Source organism: Notamacropus eugenii, chromosome 1, assembly GCF_028372415.1.
Source record: "Notamacropus eugenii isolate mMacEug1 chromosome 1, mMacEug1.pri_v2, whole genome shotgun sequence".
Taxonomy (NCBI): Eukaryota; Metazoa; Chordata; class Mammalia; order Diprotodontia; family Macropodidae; genus Notamacropus; species Notamacropus eugenii.
The window spans coordinates 634940832-634966803 of NC_092872.1; positions in this window are offsets into that span (position 1 = coordinate 634940832).

Genomic DNA, 25972 nt, shown 5'->3' on the forward strand with positions numbered 1-25972 from the left:
TTACTTGGGTTCCAAAAAACACTTTACAAATATAAGATAGAGAGGATATGACTAGACAGCATTTCTAAGAAAGTCTTAGGAGTTCAATATGAGTCAATAGTATAACATTGTAACCGTGAAAGGGAATGTATTCTTAGGCTACATTAAGAAAGACATACTTTCCAAGATTAAAGAGATTCCCCTCCCCTCTCCAGTAATTAGAGTACATTTGGAGCATGGTGGTCTGGGTGCCACATTTTAGGAAGAACATTGATAAATTGGGGAGCATCCAAAGGAGCACTATCTGTATGGTTAAAAGGCCTGCAAATCTTCCCATTTGATAGTAGGCCAAAGAAATTGGGAATGTTTAGTCTGGAAAAGAGATTTAACAGGCTCATGATTACTTCATTTTAATATTTGGAGGACTGTCTTGTAGAAAAGGGATTACACTTGTTCTTATTCATCCAAGAAGACAAATTAAGAGCATTGAGCAGGTGTTACAGAGAAAAAAAATTTAGATGATTATAGAGTATAAGAGTTTGAAGAAATTTCAGAAAGAATGTTGATAAGCTGAAGCAACCCAGAGAAAGGTGATGAGTGTAGTAAAGGAACTCAAGATTATGTCATATGATCACTAGTTGAAAGGAAATGTGAAGTTTAGGGAACAAACAAGGTTTAGGGAGGATATCATAACATTATTCAGAGTTTTCAGGGTTGTCATATTGGAAGAGAGATTAGATATGCTCTGCTTGACTTCAAATGTACAAACAGGGGCAATGGGTTGAAATTGCAGGAAGTAGATTTAACCTTGATATAAAGAAATAAACTAATAATACATTTAGAGCTTGCAAAAGTAGAATGGACTTCTTTAAGAGGAAGTGGATTGTCCTTCATTGAAGGTTTTTAAGGAGAGGCTAGAAAAGCAAAGGTATGCTATAATGATGGTTTCTTTTGTACATATGTTGGATTACTTGAATACTGAGGTCCCTTCCAACTGGATTCTGGGATCTATGATTCTATTAAAAGATTGAATATACAGTGGAGAATCTCTACAAAGAATTAAAAGATCATAGAGAGAATAAGAGGTTTAGATTTCAAAAGTACAGAAATGGAAGAAATTGTGATAAAAGAGAGGCAAAAAGTAACAATGTTAAAAGAACACATATAAACTAAATTAACTGATTTTATGGCAGGATGTAAAATTATAACTTCAGAAATATAGATCTTTCAGAAAAACATGACAATTCAGGAAAGCTAAATACCATAGTCCAGGTAAAAAAAATATGAGAAAATGGTTTAACTGTCTAGAACCCTTGAATATAGATAACTAAGCATTGACTGATAAAATCCACAGAGTGTCACCGGCAAAAAAAACAACACTGGAAATATAGGACATGGTCTGCTAAATTTAATGGTTTCAATAACTAACAACAACTTTTTCAAGCAGTCAGGAGAAAGAACTCAAAATATGAAATAACTAATTTGAATAATTTAGGATTACCCTAGTCACAAAAATTTTAAAAAGGAGTGCAATAGGGTATTTCAAAAAGCAAAGGAACTCAAGCTGAATCCAAAAAGAATGCATACTTCAAATCTGAGCCTAACTATATATGTCACTAGCATTTATATAGTGACTGCCATGTGTCAGCCACTTTGCTAAGCACTTTACAAATATTATCTCATTCGATCCTCATAATAGCCCTGGGAGGTAGGGGTTTATTGTTATTATTTTCATTGTACAGATGAGGAAACTGAGGTAAATAGAGATTAAATGTTATTAATTAATTTAATTAAATATGTGCCCACAATCACACAACTAGTAAGTGTCTGAGACTGGATTTGAACTAAGGTCTTCCTCACTCCATGTATGATTCTCTATACATTGTACTACTAGCTGCTTCTTTATTGATGAGAATTTAAGGCATTCCCCCCAAAAGCCCAAGTGAGCAGAATAATTGACTTTTAAAACACCCCAAATCACAGAAATACTTTAAAATACCCCCAAATAACAGAATGGGGAGGTGGATGGCAAGAGACAGGTGAATGGTGAAGGGATCAACATTTTTCTAGTTTCTCAGCAAGAGTGAAAGTTGTGGAAGAATAAGATAAAAGCAATTGGAGGAATGACTAGGATGCAGAAAGAAAAGAAAAGCTATGTTGACCAGGAAGGAAATAGGAAAGAACAGTACTGAAAACACGATGGTAGGAGATATGCATTTGGTGAGGGACAGGGACTTTATACTGGGTTTCATCTGCGGAAAATTTTCACATTTCAAAATCAGCTTCTGGGATAAAGAGTCATAATACGAAGGCTTCCCAGAAGAGGCAACATATAGATCCCAAAGAATAGCCAGTACTCCTGCTAATAAAGGCAGTTTTGTGGCACAATGGTTATACCTGGAGTCAGGAAAATCTGAGTTCAAATTCAGCCTCACACACTAACTTATGATCTTGCATAAGTCACTTCACCTCTATTTGCCTCAGTTTCCTCATCTAGGAAATGGAGACAATAAAATCTATCTCCCAGAATGGTTGTGAGGATAAACAGAGAGGATATTTAGCAAGCATTTGGAAACCTTCAAGTATTACATAAATACTAGCTTTTAAAAAAAATTGTGGTAGGGAGATATAAAAGTAGAGATAAAAAAATCTGACCTCAGGAGTGGACAGCTCTCATGGGGAATTTATTTTGAATGGAATTTGCATTTCTCAATTTTTCTTCTGGCTATCATTATTGTTATATAAAAATGCTGATTATCACCCATGTCTACAAAAATATAGCAGTTCATTTTGTTGTAACCATCAACTGGGGAATGGTTGAACAAATTATAGTGTGTGAGCATAATGGAGTGCTATAAGAGACGATGAAGGGGAAATTTTCAGAGAAACTTGGGAAGACTTTAATAAACTGATGCAGAGTAAGCAGAATCAGGAGAACAGTTTGTATGATAAGATGGTTTAAAATTTTAAAAATCTGAAAGAGACTTAAGAACTCTGATCACTGGAGTAGCTAGGTGGCTGGATATTTTGTATTTTGGTAATAATCTATTTTCTTTGAATGATCTGGTTTTTTTAGTATATGTGCATAATAGCATACCAGTGTATAATTTTCTTTCTCATTTCTTTGATTTTGCCTTGTTATTTTTTTTTGTAATTTGATTTTCATCTTTCTTTTAAAAATCAGGTTGAACAACAAGTTTATTGAGTTAATCTTTTCAAAGATTCTACTTTTAAATGTGTTTATTATTTCTATATCTGCTTCCATGTAAACTACTTTTCTAATTGTCTAGATTTCTTCTTTCATGATTATTTCTAGTTTGCTAACTTTTAAATTTCTTAATGCACTTCATTAATAATTTTTTTCTATTTTCTTAATGTGTGTTTTTGGGTACATATGTATATGTGTGTGTGTGTGTGTATGTATATGCACACATATATTTTTCCCCAAAGGACTACTTAAGTTGTACTTTAGAAGCTTTCATACATTCTGTCATAATATAATTCTCTTTCACAGGGGCAGCGAGGTGGTGTAGTGGATAGAGTACCAGTACAGGAGTCAGGAGGACCTGAGTTCAAATCTTACCTCAGACACTTGACACTCACTAGCTGTGTGACCTTGGGCAAGTCATTGAACCCCAATTACCTCATCCTGCATCATCTCCAGTCATCCTGATGAATATCTGGTCACTGGATTCAGATGGCTCTGGAGGAGAAGTGAGGCTGGTGACCTGCACAGCCCTTACTCACTCAAAACAAAGTCAAGTGCAAGTCGTCATTATTTCTCTGGTGGCATGGTCTTCTTCGGCAATGAAGGACAAACACACACACACACAACTGTCTGTTCCATTGTTTACTCTTTGACTTGCTCGCTACTTAGGATCCACTCATTTAGCTACTTGCATTCCTTATATTAACTACTAGGAGAATAAGCAAGAGAGAAAAGTGTCCCCAAAACTCAGAGAAGAGGGACTTTACAGAAGAAGGTGATCAACAGGTTTTGGAGAAGTCAAGAAGGATGAGAATTGCAAAAAGTTATTTTATTTGTCAATTAATTTCTAACTTTGTAATTTGTCAATTTGTAACCTTGTAAAGAACAGTTTAATATAAATGATGAAGTAAGAGACGAGATTTACAGAGGTCTGAGAGGGAAGTGAAAGGTTAAGAAATGCAGGTACTAAGAACAGATGGCTTTTTTAAAGGATTTAGATGAGAAAGGGGGAAATGGAAGACAATAACTAACAGATATTATAGGATGAAGAGAGGGTTTTTAAGGATGAGGATAGATATGAGTATGTTCATAGGCAGGCAGGAAAAAACCAGTATATTCAGTAAGACTGAAGATAAGAGAGATCAATGATAATAAAGTTGACCTTCTTTTCACCAGAGACTGGACTGAAGGAGATGATAAATACCAAATTATATACCAAGGAAATGATTAGAATCATCACAACTTGAAACATATCTTAAGGAGGGGAAGATAATCATCATCATGGGGGGGAAATCAGAAGTTCTATGAATAACAATAAAATATGGTCCAGGAAATATCAATTACTATATGCTTACTTTTTAATCTTTACAAATATTTTTGACAATGATTGTACATGTAGGAAGTGTATGAGTAATGAAAATAGAAGGGAACTAGTAGCCTTTTTTGTTTATACAAAACATTTTCATATAAAGTTGTTCTATATAAGAAGATGAATCAAAGAAAAAAATTGAAAGAAAGAAAGTGAAAAACAGCATGTTTCAGTTTGTATTCAAACAATATCAGATCTTTCTCTTGAGGCAGATAGTATGCTTTATCATTAGCCCTTTTGGATTTTCTTGGATCATTTTATTGCTGATAAGAGTTAGGTCATTCACAGTTCTTTATCAAATAATATTGCTATTAATATTCTGGTTCTATTCACTTCATTATGCATCAGTTCATGTCAGTTTTTCCAAATTTTTCTGAAATCATCCTGCTTATCATTTCTAGTAGCACAATAATATGCCATTACAATCACATACCACAGCTTATTTAGCCATTCTGCAACTGATGGGCATCCCTTCAATGTCCAATTCTTAACCACCACAAAAAGAGCTGTTATAAATAATTTTGTACATATAGGTTCTTTTCCCATTTTTATGACCTCTTTAGGATACAGCCCTAGAAGTAGTATTGCTGGGTCAAAGGGTATGTACATTCTTATAGCCCTCTGGGCATAGTTCCAAATTGATCTCCAGAATGGTTGGATCAATGCCCAACTCCACCAACAATGCATTAGTGTCCCAGTTTTCTCAAATTCCCTCCAACATCCAACGTTTACCTTTTTTGTCATATTAGTCAATCTCATAGGTGTGAGGTGGTACCTAAGAGTTGTTTTGATTTGCATTTCTTTAATCAATAGTGATTTAGAGCATTTTTTCATATGATTAGATAGCTTTGATTTCTTTGTCTGAAAACTACCTGTTCATATCCTTTGACCATTTATCAATTGGGGAATGACTTGTATTTTTACCAATTTGACTCACTTCTCTATAGATCTGATAAATGAGGCCTTAAGCAGAGACATCTTTTGAAAAAAATAAAAATTCCCAGTTTTCTGCTTTCCTTATAATTTTGTTGTCATTGCTTTTGTTTGTGCAAAACTTTCTTAATTTTATGTAATCAAAATTATCTTTTTACATTTTCCAATGCTCTCTGCGTCTTCTTTGGTCCTAAATTCTTCCTTTACCCATAAATCTGACAAATGAACAATTCCATGATCTCTTAGTTTGCTTATAGTATCACCTTTTATGTATAAATCATATACCTATTTTGATCTTATCTTGGTATATGGTGTAAGATGTTGGTATTTACGTAGTTTCTGCCATATTGTTTTTGAGTTTAGGCAGAATTTTTGTCAAATAGTGGGTTTTTGTTCTAAAATTGTGGATCTTTGGGTTTATCATATACTAGATTACCATGGTCATTTCCTATAATGTAATTTATACCTAATATATTCCACTGATCCACCATTCTGTTTCTTAGCCAGTAGCAGATTGCTTTGATAATTAACACTTTATAATACAATTTGAGATCTAATATGGTTAGACCACTTTCTTTCACATTTTTTTTCACTGGTCCCTTTGATAGCCTTGAGTTTTTGTTCTTCCAAATGAATTGTGTTATTTTTTGTTGCTCTATAAAATCATTTTTGATAGTTTGATTGGTATGGCACTGAATAAACAGATTATTTTTTGTCCAATTGTTTAGATCTGACTTTATTTTTATGTGTTTTATAGTTGTATTCATATAGTTCCTGTGTTTGTCTTGGCAAACAGACTCCCAAGTATTTTATATTCTCTACAGTCATTTTAAATGGAATTTCTCTTCCTATCTCTTTCTGATGGACTTTGTTACTTATATATAGAAATGCCGGTAATTCACTCACATAATGTAGCAGATCATGTTTGTGTATGTGTATCTGTTTGTGTATCATGTTCTGATTTGTTATACGGATTCTTTCATTTATCTTAGTCTGACTACACAGCATGACGATAGTGAAAATATACTCAATAGGAAAGTTTATGTAGAATCTATACAGAATTGTATGCAGTCGTGGGGAGGGAGGGAGGTAGTGGGGGGTGGGTGGGGAGGGATAAAATCGCAATTGTATGGCAGTGATTGTTAAACATTAAAAAAAATAAAAAAATTAATAAAAAAAAAAAAAAAAAGAAATGCCGGTAATTTATGTGGGTTTATTTTATATCCTGCAACTTTGCTAATGATGTTAATAATTTCAATTAATTTTTTAGTTTGTTCTCTAGGCCTTTCTAAGTATAACATCATATCACCTGCAAAAAGTGATAGTGTTGTTTCCTCATTGACTATTTTAATACCTTTGTTTACTTTTTCTTCTCTTATTACTAAAGCTAACACTTCTAGTACAATATTAAATAGCAGAGGTGGTAATAGGCATACTTTCTTCATCACTGATTATACTGGGAAGTCTTCTAATTTATGCCCATTGCAGGTAATGCTTATTGATGGTTTTAGACAAATATTACTTATCATGTTAAGGTAAGCTCCATTTATTTCTATGCTCCCTAGAGTTTTTAAAAAGGAATGGGTGCTGTGCTTTGTCAAAGGCTTTGTCTGCATCTACTAAGATAATCATACGATTTCTGTTGGTTTTGTTATTGATATGGTCAATCATGTTAATAGTTTTCCTAATACTGAACCAGGTCTGTATTCCTGGTATAAATATCACATGATCATAGTATATGATCCTTGTGATATATTACTGTGATCTCTTTGCTGGTATTTTATTTAAAATTTTTGCATTAGTATTCATTAAGGCAATTTGTGCTATAGTTTTCTTTCTCTGTTTTGGCTCTTCTTGGTTTTGATATTAGCACCATATTTGGTAGGACTCCTTTGCCTATTTTTCCAAATAGTTTATATAGTAGTAGAATTGGTTGTTCTTTAAATGTTTGGTAAAATTTACTTTTAGTTCATCTGGCTCTGGGGATTTTTTTCTTAGGAAGTTCATTGATGACTTGTAATTTTTTTTTCTAAGATTAGACTATTTAAGTATGTTATTTCTTCTGTTAATTTGGGTAATTTATATTTTTGTAGATATTCATCTATCATTTAGTTTGTCAAATTTATTGGCATATAATTGGGCAAAATAGCTCCTAACAATTGTCTTAATTTCCTCTTTATTAGTGGTGAGTTGACCTCTTTCATTTATGATACTAGCAATTTGATTGTCTTATTTCCTTTTCTTAATCAAATTATCCAATAGTTTATTTTACTATTTTTTTCATAAAGTCAGCTTCTAGCTTGATTTATTAGTTCAAGGATTTTCTTACTTTCAATTTTTGTTAACCTTTACTTTGATTTTCAAGATTTCAATTTGGTGTTTAATTGGGGATTCTAAATTTGTTCTTTTTCTAGTTTTTTTAGTTGTATATCCAATTCATTGATTTGTTTTTTCTCTATTTTATTGAAGTACGCAATTAAAGATATAAATTTTCTTTTAAGTGCTGCATACCATAAATTTTGGTATACTGTCTCTTTGTTGTCATTTTCTTCAATGAAATTATTGATTGTTTCTGTGATTTGTTCTTTGATCCACTTATTTTTTAGGATTAAATTATTTAATTTCCAGTTAATTTTTAATCTGTCCATTGTTTATTGTGGAATGTAATTTTTATTGCATTATGAAGCAAAAAAGATGCATTTACTATTTCCTCTTTTCTGTATTTGGCTAAGAGGTTTTTATGTCCTAATAGATGGCCAATTTTGGGGTAAGTGCAATGTACTGCTGAGATAAATGTGTATTCCTTTCTATCCATTCAATTTGCTCTAGATATCCATCATCTCTGATATGAATGAAGTGAATTTTATTTATCTCTTTAACTTCTTTCTTGTTTACTTTTTTGCTTAGGTTTATCTAGTTCTGAAGTTCTGAGAGGGGAAAGTCGAGGTCCCCCAACTAGTATAGTTTTATAATTTATTTCCTTTTGTAATTCATTAAGCTTCTCCTTCAAAAATTTAGATGTTACACCATTTGATACACATATGTTTATTATTGATATGACTTCATTGTCTATGGTATCTTTCAGCAAGATATAGTTTCTTTCCTTATCTCTTTTGATTAGATCTATTTTTGCTTTTGCCTTTTCTGAGATCATGATTTCTACCCCTTCCTTCTTTGCTTCAGATGAAGCATACTAGAATCTACTCCAGCCACTTACCTTTTGTGTATCTCTTGGCTTCAAATGAGTTTTTAGTAACTAATATATTGTAGAATTCTGGTTTTTAATCCATTTTGCTCTCCACTTCTATTTTATGGGTGAATTTATTTCATTCACATTTATAGTTATGATAACTGTGTATTTCCCTCTATGCTAATTTTCCCTTATCCATACTCCTTTCTACTCTGCCTTTTTTTCAGCCCTGCCTCCTCCATCTATTATTCCTGTCCCTTTTTACTTCTTTGTAGGATAATATAGATTTCTGTATCCAACTGGGTGTGGATGTTTTCCCAATTTGAGTCCATTTTGATGAGAGCAAGGTTTAAGCTTTGCCTGCCACCCTCCCTCCATCTTCCTCTCCGTTATGATGACTCTTCCATGCTTCTTTTGTGTGGAATAATTTACCACCATTCAATCTCCCCACTCTTTCTTCTCCCAGTGCAATTTTCTTTCTTAACCCTTTATTTTGTTTTGGGGGTATCACCCTATCAAAGTCATCTTATATGTACACACTTTGCCTACATACACTCCTTCTAATTGTTCTTATGGTAATAAAATTCTTAAGAGTTATAAATATTATCTTGCCATATAGAGATATAAACAGTTTAACCTTATTGAATTTCTCGTTTTCTTTTTTTTTTTTTAATCTTTTTATGTTTCTCTTGAGTCTTATATTTGGAGGTAATTTTTTTAATTTAGCTCTGGTGCTTAAATTAAGAATGCTTGAATTTACAACTTTTCCCCTGAATGATTATATTCACCTTTGCTGGTTAGGTGATTCTTGGTTGTAATCCTAAGTCCTTTGCCTTCCAGTATATCATACACCAAACCCTCCAGTTCTTTGATGTGGAAGTTACCAAATCCTGTGTTATCCTGATGCTAGTACTAGTACTTTCCCCTTGTTCTGTGAGCTCTGGAATTTGGCTATGATATTCCTGGGAGTTTTCATTTTAAGGTTACTTTCAGGCTGTGATCTGTGGATTCTTTCAATTTCTATTTTGGCCTCTGGTTCTAATATATCAGGGAAGTTTTCTTTGATACTTCCTTGAAAGATATTGTTCAGGCTTTATTTTTTTGGTGGCTTTTTAGTAGTCCAATAATTCTTATGTTATCTCTCCTGGATTAATTTTGTATGTCAGTTGTTTTTCCAATGAGAAATTTCACATTTTCTTCTATTTATTTACTTTTTTGATTTTGTTTTTATCACATCTTGATGTCTCATAGAGTGAACCTCCATTTCCTCAATTCTAATTTTTTAAGGAATTATTTTATCTAGTGAACTTCTGTAATTTTTCATTTAGCCAATTCTATTTAGCCAATAATTTTTAATTATTTTCCTCACCAAATTTTTGCATATCTCTTCCCATACTAGTGTCTCCTTTTTTTAATGGTTCTCTTGCATTATTCTCATTTCTTTTCCAAATTTTTCTTCTATTTCTCTAATTTGCTTTTTTAAAATCCTTTTTAAACTCTTCTGGGAATTCTTTTTTGGCCTGAGATCAAATTATATTTTTCTTTGAGGCTTCACATGTAGCCATTTTGACACTATTGTCCCTTTCTAAGTTTATGCCTTGATTCTCCCTGTCACTGTAATAACTTTCTATAGTCAAGTTCTTTTTTGGGTGATTGGGTTTTTTTCTCATTTTTTTCTGCCTTTTTGTAACTTGGCATTTTATGTGAGAATTGGACTCTAGTTCTGTACTATCCCAAGCTTTTTGTGCTAGAGTTCAGGGTCTTACTTCTGTCTTTCACTGGACTTTGGGGTTTAGCTGCTTGCTTCCCTTCCAATTCAAAACTCTATCTCATGAGCCCCCCACCAATGTTCCTTTTTTTAAACCAAAACAACTAGAGTATGCACTGAATCAAAACAAAAGACATACAATTAAATAGCAAAGTAAAATAAAGGACAAGAAAAATTCTCACATACAGACATGGGATACACTTTTCCATAGCTTACAACACCACAAATGAAAGGGAGGAACATGCACAAAGGAAATATGTGACAAGAGAAAACATATGGAAAAGGCATACATAAGAAGAACGCATCTGTCCAAAGTTACACTTGTAGCAAGGGACACATGCAACCATGGGTATCCTTGTTGGAACTCCTCTCTGCCTCTCTTCCTATACTTACTCTTTTTCCTTTTACTCCACTAAGAAATGTAAGATATTTCATTTGTTTGTTTATCTCATCCAGATTCTTTAAAAATGTCATCAGGTCATTAAATGCAGGGCTACACTTCTGGGTTCTTCTCTCCACCACCCAGCCATCTGTTGGTCCTCCATAGCTACATTGCTCTCTGCTGTCATCTTCTGGTCTTTACTTAAAAATGCTGCCACTTTTTCATGTTTTCTATTCCTGTAAAGAGGTTTTCAGTTCTGTTAGCACATACCCTCAGGGCTATCTCACGCGCGTGTGGGTGTGTATGTGTGTGCGTGCACGTGTGCATGTGTGTGATTTTATACACTAAAAACAGAGCTTTAAGATGCATTGAAGCTTAGGTCTGCCTTTTGAACTCTATTGATTCTATCTGATCTAACACTCTAGGTTCCCCCCTTTTTTTAATCTAGAATGAGAAAATCCTTTCAATTTCTTTCCTTTCTTATGATGTAATTGTGATCCATGCCAATTACTACCCCAGGCATGTCTGTGAACAAGACTGGATGGTCAGAGTAGAGCTAATGAAATGCTTTGAGTAACATCATTGCTCTGGTTAAGCTCATAATTCCGATCCATGAAGGCTAATGTTGGAAGGGAGTATAGAAGCCATGGAATCATAGATTTAGAGCTGAAAATGACCTTAGAGAGTATGTAATCCTATCCTCTTCTTTTAAGGATAAAGTAATTAAAGCTCAGAGAAATGAAGAGGTTTGCCCAGGGCCCCAATACCTAGTTAAGTGTCACAAGGAGGGTTTGGATCCAGATTTTTTTTTACTCCAATATCAATCATTTCATGAAGTCCACCAGGTTAATTCTACTCATCTAGTTCCACATACTCAATACAGAAATCATCATTATCTAAAGACCACCATGGCAATAAACAGGAAGAGAAAAGAAGAAATTAAAGATTTATTTAAAGGGAAATTTTTTTATTGAAATAGTACTCAGCACTAATTATTTTGCTTTAATATTGTGTGGGAAAATGAATTATTAAATGTCTCTAATGCACTTTGGACTTCTTAAGGAAAGATGTGATTCGAAAGTCAAATATTCATAATTACTTATAATAGGATTCACTACTGTCCTAAAGTAGTAAACAATATATACAGTGGTTTAATGTCATTTTTATAGTGTGGCAAATGCATTAATTCCCTGGTGGGATAAGCCAGACTAGCATCTGCTTTATGTTTGCAGAAATTTTAGCCAGAGGCATCACCAGGGAGCTTAGAAAAAAATAATCAATCAATAAGATCTCTTAATGTCCCCATAGCTTTCAAAGCACTCTGTTCAACACTGAACATGGGATTGTTAGTGAACTCTGCCTTCTCATGCTCAGTGACTACTCTCCCCGCCTCCACTCGTCTTCCCTTCTCTTTTCCTCCCTCATCTTTACTCTCCTGCCCAAGCTCCTAGTACCTTACAAGATTTTCAGGAAGGGAGAAAGGATGGATGGTGTTCAACCCTCCAATCTTACTAAATATTCAAAGATTAGGCAGGCTTTATGAAAGCTTCCCTAGTTGATATGATTAGAAGGGTGCTGAGAAGAGACTCACCCTCCAAACACCCTTCTGCCACCAACTTAGTAAGTGTCCCTTGGGGAAATTTTACTTTCATTTAAAAATCTGGGAGTTTGGCACCACAGCCAGGGATGGGTGGGTAAAGGTAAAGAACTATTCCATGTCCAGATCACACAGGCATAGAGAAGGTATTGTTGTGGATACCATGCTGAGTCTGTAATCAGAGGATTTGGATTCAAATCTCAACTTTGCTACTGCTTCCTCTATGTCTGTGGGCAAGTCCCTTAACTTTTCTCAGTCTTGGTTTCCTCATTTGTAAAATGAAAAGGATCATATTAAATGAAATCTAGGGTCCTTTTGAGCTCTAAATTTGTGATCCAGGAACTTTTCCTGAATGCTGGAAATTTTTCCTCTAAAGATATATTGCTTCATATTTTAAAAAATGCTCTAAATCACTATTGATTAGAGAAATGCAAATCAAAACAGTTCTGAAGCACCACCTCACACCTCTTACATTGGCTAATATGACAGAAAAGGAAAATGACAAATGTTGGATGGGAATGTGGGAAATTGAGACACTGATGCATTGTTGGTGGAGTTTCAAATTGATTCAAACATTATGGAGAACAATTTGGAGCTATGCCCAAAGGGCTATAAAACTGTCAATATCGTTTGGCCTAGCAATACCACTTTTAGATCTGTATCCCAAAGAAATTAGAAAAAAAGAAAAGAAAAGAACCTACATGTACAAAATATTATAGAAGATCTTTTTGTGGTGGCAAAGAATTAGAAATTGAGGGGATGTCTACCAATTGGGGAATGAATGACTGAACAAGTTGTGGTGTGTGATTGTTGTGGAATATTATTGTGCTATAAGAAATGAAAAGTAGGATGATTTCAGGAAAACCTGAAAAGACTTACATGAACCGATACAAAGTGAAATAAGAAGTAGTAGAACATTGCACACAGTAATAACAATATTGTATGACGATGAACTGTGAATTACTTAGCTATTTTAAGCAATAAAATGATACAATCAATTTCTAAAGGAGTTATGATGAAAAATGCCATCCACCTCCAGAGAAAGAAGTGACAGAGTCAGAACACAAATCAAAGCATACTTTCCAACACTTTCTTTGTTTTTCTTATTTGGTTGGTTTTTATTTTTTTGGTCTGTGCTTTCTTTCACAACATGATGAAAATGGAAATATGTTTTGCATAACTGCACATGTGTAATCCATATGAAACTGCCATGTCAGGGAAAGAGGAGAAAAAGGAGAGACAGAGAGAATTTGAAACTCAAACTTTTAAAAACAAACAAATGTTAGTAATTGTTCTTACATGTAATTGGGGGAAATTAAAATATTAAACAAGAAAATAAAGATGTATTGCTTTGGATGAATAAATTGTAGCCATTTCAAGATGCAGATTTGTACTGGTGTTTGCACTCAGTTGTTACTCAGCAGAGTGAATTTTTTAACAGATCTTTTCCAGGGAGACAGCCAACTAGGAACAGCAATAACTGGATGGGGGAAAAGAGGTAGGTCAAGTTTGAGGTTAGAAGGAGAAGGGGGGGGGGAGGGAGAATTCCAGAGTCCAGGCTTCACCCAAGAAAGACACACCTAAGTGAGACCCTACAGTAACTTGGGTAACTAGAAAATTACATGAAAGCACAGGGTATTAGAAGGAAGGCAATAACAATGTAGGGAGGAGGAATCAGAAAAGGGAGAAGGGAAGATACCAAAGACAAACCTCCCTGATTCACAGGTTTTCAGAAACCCAGCTGTGCCTGGAGACCCTGCTACCAGGCACTCCCGGCTCTCAGTGACATTTGGCCTTTTGTGTGGCCAATTCACATTTCCACTGTCATCTGATTTACATTGGCTTCTTTTTTTAAAAAAATTATTTATTTGTTTCCAATTTTCAACAATCACTTCCCTAAGTTTTAAATTTTCTTCCCCTCCCTCCCCAAGACGGCATACAATCGTATATGGACTCTATACAAACATTCTTATTAAACACATTTTTACATTAGTTGTGTTGCATAGAAGAATTGAAATGAATGGGAGAAACCATGAGAAAAACTGAAACAAACCAAGACATCAAAAGAGAAAATAGTCTACTTCATTCTGTATTCTGACTCCATAGTTCTTTCTCTGGATATGGATGGCATTTGCATCATGAGTCCATTGGAAATGTTTTATGTCCTTGCCTTGGTTTACTTTGACTTCTTTAGCACCACTGAGGTACATCAGTAACAATGGAATAAGTCATGACTAAGCAGTCACAAGATATCTCCCATGTTGCATTTATTCCATGGGCTAGGTGCACTGGTGAGATACACGGATCCTATGCTTCCTCTGCAAGGGCAGGGGAATTTCCAGGACCTCAGACTTTGAAGCAGCATCAATCTCCCCAAAGCAGCCTTAATATGTGAGCCATTGTTTTCTGAGACATATGGCAGCTGTTGAAAGAGTCTCAGAACTATAAAACACTGTTCTCATTGCCTAGAAGCATCCTATGGTGCCTTTTTCAGTGTAACTTCAAAAGAGTGGCAGGAATGAAATCTTCTACAGAAGTAGCAATCTCAACATCTCTGTCCCTCCATCAGTCTCACAGGAATTGCCCCAGGGCTCTAAGCTTGAGTTCCACCTGTAAGCTATCCACATTCATCAGACCCTGCAGAAAGCATGAGAACAAACCACTTTTCTAGTCTTAGAACTCACCAGCCAACTCATTAGTGTTGCCTTTGATAACTCCCTCACCTTCTGGACTATGAGCTCCATCTGCCTGTCTGATGTTGCTGTAACTGATCTACCTAAACGTGACTGTGCTATCTCATATGTAGACTTAAAACTTTATAGTTAGATGAGATCCTGGAGGTCATCCTCTGAGCTTGATTAGAAAGTTGACAAGAAACTCTTATGGGATGAAGGATCTGCACTAGTCAGCATATTTCACATTTTAATATTCTGAACCATATTCTGTTTCTTTTCTTAGATTAATTTAGAACCTAATCAGTGAAGAATAGATTCAAACTGCTTAGCTGGGCTGCCTCAGTGGGAATTTGGTTGTGGGTAAAGGCAGTCACAGGCTCTGAAACCTCTTAGTAAAGTCCTATATCTCCAAGGTTCCAAAGAGAAGTGGATATCGCGGAGTTGGCAGATAATTCAAATAGTGTACTTATCTAAAAATAATCAACTTAATAATAATTTATTTTCTTAAAGAAGGCAACACTCTAGCCACACAAAGAGCCTTATGTGCCTAGTTGAGATAGAAGTCAGTTAGTTAACAAGCATTTATTAAGTACTTGCTATGTCCAGACACTGGAATATACATACAAGCAAAACGAATGGCAGTCCCTGACCTCAAGGAGTTTATATTCTAATGAGAAGACAGCAAATAAAAGGAAACTGAAAAGGAGGCTGGGAGAATGTACCCAGCATGGGGCATGATGGAGAAAGCCAGAGCAATGGGAAATGAAGAGACAGCTGGCCTGGACACCTTCCTTGAATAGAGTTTTGGAAGGAGCCTTCTAATCAGAGAGAGGCGCCCCAGGAGCATAGGGTTGTCAGAGGTCTGAGTTTTGGGACTTTCTTCTGAATGAATTTCAGAGTGTATTCAACAACCAGTCCAGTTTTGACTAGGAAAAATTAGTGGAAGGGAGAGAAACATGAAAGGATAGGAGATCAGCAGGTATCTGAAATGTTTATAAAGGTTAGTGGAACAGAGTTGTGGTATAAAAGAGAGAAGGAAAGAGTGTGTTAAGGTCACAGAAAAAGAAAAAGAAAAGAGGAAGCTGGGGTCACAGAAGCTGAGTGTAACCTAACTTCATAATTTTACTTTAGGTGAATCAATCGTTTTTTTTGTTCTGAGTGGCTCCCAAAGCTTTCTCTGAAAGTTTTATACAGATTTTTCTTTCTCCTTGTAACTAATATGTGGTAAGGTTTGGAGATTTAGGGTAGAAAATGAAACCGGTGTAAGATACCCTTACTCTTCTCACTCACCCCTCACCCAGTAAGCAGGCAGGCATGTTCTTTCCACATCACACCCTTTTCTCTCTTCATTATGGAGACTTGAACATGTGGCTTTTCTTTGATCCACACTTGGGACATTTTTAATAATGGGTTACCATGCCTGCCATTTGCTCCCTCCTTATCTCTATTTGCTGGTTTCCCAGACTTCCTTACATTCTAACTAAAATCCCATCTTCTATAAAAAGTTTTTCCTGCCTCCCCTTAATGCTGGTGCCTTCCCTCTGTTAATCATCCCCAACTTATACTGTGGCTCTTTCTTCGCATGTTATCTTCCCCCACTGGATTGTGAGCTTCTTGAGAGCAGGGATTGTTTTTTTACCTTTTTTTAATATTCCCTATGCACAGCAAAGTGTCTGACATGTAATAGTTGCTTGATAAATGGTTATTGACTGATTCTTCTTTACAGAGGGGCAAACGTATACTGGGTGAATTGTATGTCTTTATAGTTCTCCACTGATGTTTTCTGTAACATTCCTCCGTCCATGTGATTAACCTATAGAGATATGAATCACCAAGAAATTGTTATCGAGCATAGTTGTTATTTGAAATGAAATCAAGAAACAGAAACAATTTAAAGAAATGGAGAAAATAAAGAAAGAATCTCTTCTCATCAGGCCCTGGGAAGGGGGCTCTCCAAGGAATAGTCACAGTCAGCATGCTCTAGCCTCACAACTGAAATCACAAAATGCTTGCAGAGGTTTTTCTATCCCTCTCTGTGGCCAGCATTGTGCTACCACTTCAGTACTGCTGACAGCTGCTCTGAACCCCAGCCACAGTCTTGTTCTCTCTTTCTCTGCCACAGTCTCAAAGTTTGCAGTAATCTCATTCCTTTCCAGGACAAAAGAGAAAATGTCTGTCCAACAGAGCTCATGGTCAGGTTGCAGACTTTTTCCTTGCTCACAAGGAAATCTATCCAAGTACCCCGCTGTATCACCTCCCCAACCAAGGCTGTCTTTATACAGAGGAGGAGGATTTCTGGTATTTTTAATATGAAAGGTCTCTATAATCCAAATTTCCTCACAACTCAAAAAAATATTACACTGCTTAGTCCTTGGGCCCAGAAGAATGACTTGTAGGAAGAAAAAAAAAGATGAATTTCTGATTTTTCAAAAAAAAGGATAATGACTAAGAACTTGTCTGCAGATTTTTGCTAACTAAGTAATAGAAAAATTAATTGCTGTGGCCTGGAATTGTTCTCCACTGCAACTCTGAAGGCTAGGAACATTTGTCTTCTCTTTATAGAGTGCTTAGCACATCACCTGCTTAGCAGGAGCTGGGCAAATGAAAACAATGCTTCCCTCTGGCACCAAAGACTGCTCTATGATGACTACTGGAGACCAACGTAGAGGGGGAAAGATTCTGTCAAAAGCTATGTTGCCACCAAACTTACCGTAGACTTGGATCTTCCTAGAATATTTGTCATGTCTCTTTCTCCTTTAGAATACCATGATTTTAGATCACAATATTTAAGTAGATTAGTTATGAAATAAAATGACAGAATCATCACAACACAAACTTTAGAGTTTATAAAGCTCTTCCCTCATCCAAATCCTATTCCACAGATAATGCAAGGAACATCATCTCCATTTTACAGATGAAGAAACTGACACCCACCCCAACAGATGTGAACAAAGGATATGGACATAGGAAGTTCTCAAATTACAAAGTGCAAGTTGTCAACATCCATATAAAAAAATGTGCTTCAAATTATTCATAAGAGAAATGCAAATTAACCCAACTCTGTGCTTCTATTTCATCAGACTGTCAAAGATGACAAAAAAAAGAAAACAATAATTGTTAGGGGGAGGGTTGGAGGTGAATGAGCATACTAATGCACTATTGGTGGAGCTGTGAATTGGATCAACCATAATGGAAAACAATTTAGAAATATGCCCTCCAAAATCACTAAAGTGTACACATCCTTTGATCTAGCAAGGCTACTATTAGGCAGCGTGCTCTGAGGAGGCCAAAGGCAGAGGGAAAGAAACATTAGGGACAATACTTGTGATAGCAAAGAACTGAAAAAAAAAAACAAAACCAGGGGCCCATCCGTGGAAGAATGAATGAATACATTGTGGGATAAGGAATGGAATACAGAACCATAAAAAATGATAAATATAATAGATTCCCAGAAATAGGGAAAGACTTGAAAGGAATAAAATTAGCAGATTCATGGGAACAATTTACCTGATTCCACAACAATAACATAAGGGGAAACAACTGTTAAGATAAAGAATTTAAGACTTTGACCAAAGCAATGACTTGTCATGCTTCAAAATATGGATGATTGCTCTCCTGATCTCTTGGCAAAGAGCTAATGGAGCAGAGTTACAAAAGAGGACCTGCATCCCCAGATATAGTCCTGGTATTGATTTGTTTTGCCTGGCTACAGACATTTGTCACAAGGAAGGGCTTTTACTTCAGGGGGAGGGGAGGGGAGGTTAGTGGGTACTGATATATATTTTTTAAATGGAACATTAATAGAACATTTTTAAATGCACAGAAAAAAGTTCAGAAAGGGCATAATTGTCACAATATTTAAAACAATAAATTGTATCAGAAGTTCGTAGTTTCTTGTATAGACTTTTTTTCTTGTTTTTGTATAGCAAAATATTTGTTGATTTTTGCTAAGGTCACAAAAATAATTTCAGATGCTGATGTTCAAAGAGATAAATAATGGCATTATAAATAACACAGCTAATACATTTATTTTAAATAAATAAGGTATTTATTGTATTTTATATATATATTCATTTATTATTAAATTTATTTTTAAATAATAAAAACATGACTCAAACTCAAGTATTCTGATTTCCAGGCTAGTGCTCTTTCCACCATGTCACACTTTCATATATGGTCTACATCTAATGTACATATCATCTCTCATATATACTTGATATAATGAGTTACAAATGTAGCAGAAACCACAAGTCTTCTTCTCCTAAGCCTAAAGGAATTCAAGGTTCCTTCCCTCTTCTCTAACATATATTTCTAGGTAATTTAAATAAACCTAGCCATTTCTCCAAGGGGAAATATTAGTGAACTGAGAAATATTAGAGAAGACAATGGGGTACTTCCCTGATCCCCCCAAATTTGTTGAGGTTGCTAATGATAAATAGGGAAGCCAGGTGGTACAGTGGATAGGGCACTATCCACTGTAGATAGATCTGGAATCAGGAAAATCTGAGTTCAGATTTGGACTCAGATACTTACTAGCAGTGGGACCCTGAGCAAATCACTTTACCCTGTTTGCCTCAGTTTCTTCATCTGTAAAATGAGCTGGAGAAGAAAATGGTAAACCATTCAAGGATCTTTGCCAAGAAAACTCCAGATGGGGTTACTAAGAGTCAGACGTGATTGAAATAACTGAACAACAACAAAGGGATAAATGAACCATCCAGATGCATTGGAAGAGAGATGATAGAAATTATCAGACATCATCATTGGCCAACGTGGAAATGGAAAAAAAAACACATCACTCCTGTTCTTCAATCTTTGACCTTTGAGGTTTATACCTAGGAATGGTATTCCTGTTCAAAGTTTTGTAAATTTTTTGATCTACTCCTAAAAGTCCATATGTGCAACACCAATATTCTTCCCCTTTTATGTTATATGATTATGAATCATGAAACAGCAGAATTTTAAAAAAAATCTGAAGGTGAATAAATCGACAATTAACAAAATCTACAAAGGATATGATGAAGGCATAACATGTCACAAATGTTGACTTGTTCACTAGAGATGGCAAAAAAGCAAACATTAAGGAGAAATATGATGATTAAGGAGATGAAACAGTCACATACTGATGTAAAGAATAATAAAGACTAAGCAATCCACACTTACAGTCACATGATCTTAATAAAACACCTGGTATATTGGATATTTCCTCTGTGAGGTGTTTATGGAATGGTTTGTACAAGAATATCTGGGGAATCACTGGAACATAAGAACATAATGGAATATTATTGTGCAGCTAAAAATGTTGAGTTTTAGGAGTTCAGAGAAATTGGAAGATTCATATGAACTTATAGAATGAAGAAAACAAAACCAGAAAAGCAACATACAAATTACTGCAATAACAATAATGATAATATAACATTTTGTATAGAGTTTTAAGGGTTGCAAACATGTTACCTACTTTGATCTTTACAGCAACTGTGGGAGGTAGGTGCTATCAGCCCATTTTACAGATGAATACATTCAGATACAGAAGTTAAATGACACACAGCTAAAACTGAAGTAGGATTCAAAGTCAAGTTATTCCAATTCCAAGTCTAACACTCTACGCAGTATGCCTCCTTTGTATACAATAAAGAATACAAAATCTAAGTAATTCTAATAACCTACTTTGTCCTGAAGACTGGATAATGCAACACCCCCTCCCTCCTGTTACAGAGAGGTTGGGGATTCTAGTGGGCAGAATATTTCCTGCATTGTCAGTTGTGTTACTATTTTGGTGGTAGTTATTTACTGTATTTATTTATTACAAGAGAGTATAACTGGGGTGAGGGGATTCAGAAATGACTGAGATATTTTTAGAAAAAAATCAATAAGTATTTTTTTAAAAGATAAAATTAGAAAGGTAGGTTGGGGCCAGATTGGAGATAATGCATTTAAGAGTTTGACCTTTAGTTTTCAGTAAGTGGGGAATCATCTCTCTCTCTTTCCCTCTCACTCTTTCATATATACATATAGACACATACACACACACACACACACACACACACACATATATATTGTGTTATATGTACATAATATATGGAGTAGTACATAGTGAGTACTTGATAAATACTTAGTTGATTGACTTACTGATTGATTCTCAAAGTCGAATGGGAGACAGGTAAATAAGTGTGTACAAACAAGTGGCATACAAGAAAAATGGGAGATAATCAACAGAAGGAAGACACGAGCATAAAGGGGGATCAGGAAAGGCTTCTTGCAGAAGCTCTGATTTCAGCTGAGACTTGAAGGAAGCCATGGAAACCAAGAGGCAGAGAGGAGGAGAGAGCAAGTTTCACCTCGCGGTGGAAATGTCTGCAGTCCAGAGATGGAGTGTCTTGTGTGAGAAACAGCAAGGAGGTCAATGTTACCAGATCACAGATCACAAAGGACCTGGGAGGAGTGGGGGAGGGACATTGTAAGGTGTAAGAAGACTGGAAAGGTAGAAAGGGAGCAAGTGATGACGGACATCGCAAGCCAAATAGAGGACTTTATGTTTGATCCTGGAGGTAACAGGGAGCCACTGGACTTGAATAGAAGGACAGCATGGTCAGACTTGCACTTTAGGAAGATCAGCTTTGATGGCAGATGGAGGATGAGCTACTTTCCATCCTCCAGGGGGAGAAAGCTGAGGAAGGGAGACTAACAAAAAAGCTATTTTGATAGTCCAGGCATGAAGCGATGATGGCCTGAAGCACGTGGTGAGTGTGTTAGAGGAGAAAAGAGGGCACATAGAAGAGAGGTTGTGAAGGTAGAAAGGACTTTAAAATTGGTAGGATTACGAGGCAGTTCAAGAGTGAGAAGTCAAGGATAAAAATAAAAATCATAGCATTTACTATATGCCATCACTGTGCTAAGCACCCTACAAATAATTTCTCATTTGATCCTCACAATAACTCTGTGAGGTAGGTATTATTATCCCATTTGGCAAATAAGGAAACTGAAACAAAGGTTAAGTGACTCATGTAGGGTCACACAGTAGGTGTCTAAGGCTAGATTTTAACTCAGGTCTTCCTGACTCTAGGGCTAGTTATTTATTTACTGTGCCAACTAGCTGTTCCCATGATACTCAGGTTGCTAGCCTAGGTGACTGGGAGGATGGTGGTACCCTCTGTGTTAATATAGAAGTTTGGATGGGAGTAGGCTTTGAAAGGAAAGTTCGTGAGTTCTTTTGGGGATGTGCTCTATTTAAAATATCTATAAGACATCTACTTAAAGATATCCAATAAGCAGTTGAAAATGCAAGATGGTAAGTAAAGAGACTTCTTAAGGTTGGACCAGTAAGTCTAAGAATCATCTGCATATCTGTGAGGGAGGTTGCTATTAAAGTCACAAAAAGATTTGCTGCAAGATTATTTATTTAAATAACAGACTTTCCAGGTAAGATAACCCTATTACACAAAGCAAGTTCTTTATGTTTGTATTTATAATGTGGCGGAGGTCACAGGTGTGGACTGATAGAAGATTGGAGTGATGAATAATGACTGAGTGAGGACTGGGGAGGGTGACGGATAGTCCCCTTCTCCCAAGAAGACTTGGTATATACCAGCAAATTCACAGGTGGTGGTAATGGTGTTCAGTCATGCCCAATTCTTCATGACCCCATTTGGGGTTTTCTTGGCAAAGATACTGGAGTCGTTTGCCATTTCCATCTCCAGCTCATTTTACAGATAAGGAAACTGAGATAAACAGCATTAAATGACTTGTCACTTTAATAAATAATTATCCAGACTCTACTGTGTTTAAGGTAGGGTAGGTCACACAGCTGGTAAGTGGCTGAGGCTAGCTTTGAACCCAGGAAGATGAGCCTTCCCCAGGCTTGGTGCTCTATCCCTTACACTACTTAGCTGCCCTAACTATACATCCCCACAAAAACAGTCAGAACTATTGTGAATGAAGAAATTATGGTGCAGACTAAGACAATTTGAGTTAACTTTGCCCTAGGTAAATTGCTCTGAGATTTAGCTTTGGGCCCTTTATGCAAGAAGAATATAAAAGTGGTTTTTAGGACTTTGGCAGAGCTCCTGAAGCCCAAGGGAACTTCTTTGCTGACTACTTTTAATTTTCTTGCCAACAGCTTTTACTTTTGTGAACTACCCTGGGAACTGCTTTAACCTAGAGATATTTGTATTTATTTTTATTAAAGGGATTGGTTATTTGAAGCTCATGTTCTGAGTGATACCTTAAACATGGAACTGTGACCAGCACGAACACTCATACAGCCTAATATTTAAAAACGCTCTCAAAATCAAAATCCCAGAAATTTCAATTTAAACTCTTTTATCTTTTCCATTCCCAGTGTGGAAAGAGAAATTATTTTATAACTAACCTTTGCATGAGAAAATTTCATAAAACCTGAGGCAGTTATTAAAATCCTCTCTACCTTTTCTTTTCTTCATGCTAAGTAAACTGGATTCTCATCAGTTCCCAAAGGATCCTCAGAAGCCAAAGGCAGCCATTCAAAGAACTTTTCCTTGGACCTCAATCAGTCCTTTTTTTTATATCATTTTCACTTGTCTCCTCCTTAAGGTCTTTGCCATTGTCTCTATGCTCTCAACAAAGCTGAAGAGTCCTAAATTTCACACGATCAGCTAGAATGGGCTCGTCCATAGCAAAGAAATCACCTTTCACCTCTGTCTTGCTCTATTGCTGTGTGGACATGTCAGCATGTCACATACAGAATACACCCGGAGTACAGTGGAATGGGGGAAAGATGCTGACTCTGTATTTTGAGGCTAATGGATCAAACCCCTCCCCTGCTACCTTGGCAGGTACTTTCATTGGATTAGTGCCAAGTGCTGACAAAGTTGAGAACATGCATTCATCTCTCATTCTTTTGAACAGAGAGGATAAATCCAAAGCCACAGATTTCATTGCTCATCCTGGCCAGGAAAAATAAATTTATATACCCCTCCAAGGTATTTTCCTCAGAACAATCTCGAAGGTAGACAATACAATATATCTATTATAAAGCTAAGAAAAATAATTCATAGAGATGTTGTGACTTATCGAAGTCCTCACAGTTACTTAAGTGTTCTACTTTCAAACCCAGATCTTCTGCTTCCAAGTCTGATATGTATGCTCTTGGTAATAAAGGGGTTAGGTATAACAAATCCTCCCTCACCCCCTTTTTCTTTTCCCCTAGAGAAGTGAATTTATTGGTACAGACAGCTCCTTGTAAGGAAACTCCCTCTCTCTATATATATCAGAATATATTATATATATATACATATATATAAGATAATATATATCAGAAAATATTCTACAATCTATCATAGTAGAGTTTCCCAGGACATTGAGAGGTTAAATGATTTGTCTGACTCAACTGTTTCTTTAAGATTTCAAAATATCCATGACTTCATCAGTGTATGCCAGTAACTCCTCCATCCACTGGAGTTGAAGGCTCTCACCATTGCTCTCTTCTCTTCTTTCTTTACACTTTTTCCCTTGAAAATCTCAACCACTTTCATGGCTTTAATTATTACCTCCATGAAGATAGAAATATCTTTCAGATTTATGTCTCAAGCTCAGTTCTATCCTCTAGTCTCATATTTCTAGCTCTCTACTGAATATCTCCTACATCCTGCCAACACTTTAAACTTAAGGATTTAAAAACCAAGTTCATCAATTTGTTGCTAAAATACCCACCACTCCCCATAAGTTCTCCATTTCTGTGGATGATTCCACCAAATTCTTAGTCACCTGAGTTCAAAACCTCCTAATCATCTTTGACTCATCTTCCACTCATATCTCATTAGTTTATAACTCTTGTCAATGCTGCCATTATATCTTTGGCATCCAATCCCTTCTCTCCACTCATAGTGACACCACCCTAGATAAGGACTTTATCACCCTGGCCCAGACTGCTAGAGTAGTCTCTTAATTGGTTTCTCTACTTCTAATCTCTTCTTTCTCTAAACCATTCTTCATACTGCTTCCAAAGTAATCTTCCCAATACATAGGTTGATCACTGCTCTATTTAAAAACATCTCATGGCTATAAAATCAAAGAAAAAAATCAATAACCTGAACTCCAAGTCCTGTCGCCTTTTGTTTAAAGTCTACCTTTATTACCTTCTTTCAGAGTATTCCTCTCACATACTCAATACTATAGTCAGCCTAGACTAGTTCCTATTTCCTGATCAAATCCTGCCCTCTCACACCTTCCTTGGAATGTCTGGCATTCCTAGAGTCAATGTTGCATCTCCACTTATTGAAATTCTTCTCCTTCAAGGTCCAGCTCAGGTATTACCTTTTCTATAGAGAGGATTGGTTTTCTCTGATTCCTCCCAACTAGAAGCAAACATTCCCTTGAATCTGTTAGGTCAGTCAACCTGTCCTAGGCACTTAATAATTTCCTAAATTTATACTTATTCATATACATGTCTCACACCTTTCCTAAACTGTAATTATCTTGTAGTACAACAGAAAAAACATAGGATTTGGGTTTAGAGGACATGGGCTTAAATCCCAGTTCTTCTATTTCCTTTCTCTTTGACCCTGGGAAAGTCATTTTATCTCATCTCACCTTTTGAGATTTGTGGAGGTGATCTCTAAAATAGCTTCTAATCCTAAATCTTAGAAGTTTATGGAGGCAGAGACTGTGTAATAATACATCTTTGTATTCATTACCCTTCATGTATTGCCTAATAAATATTTACAGATTAGAAGAGATGTTCCTCATGAATTTGCTGCAGCCAAAAACTTCACTATCTAATGTTGAATATTTTTGTGACTACTCTATTCAAATTTCATTAGACTAGCACTCTAACAACTGGTCATTTGCCAGACCATCACCTGGCAATCACGTGAAATATGAGAGAGTTTATGTAT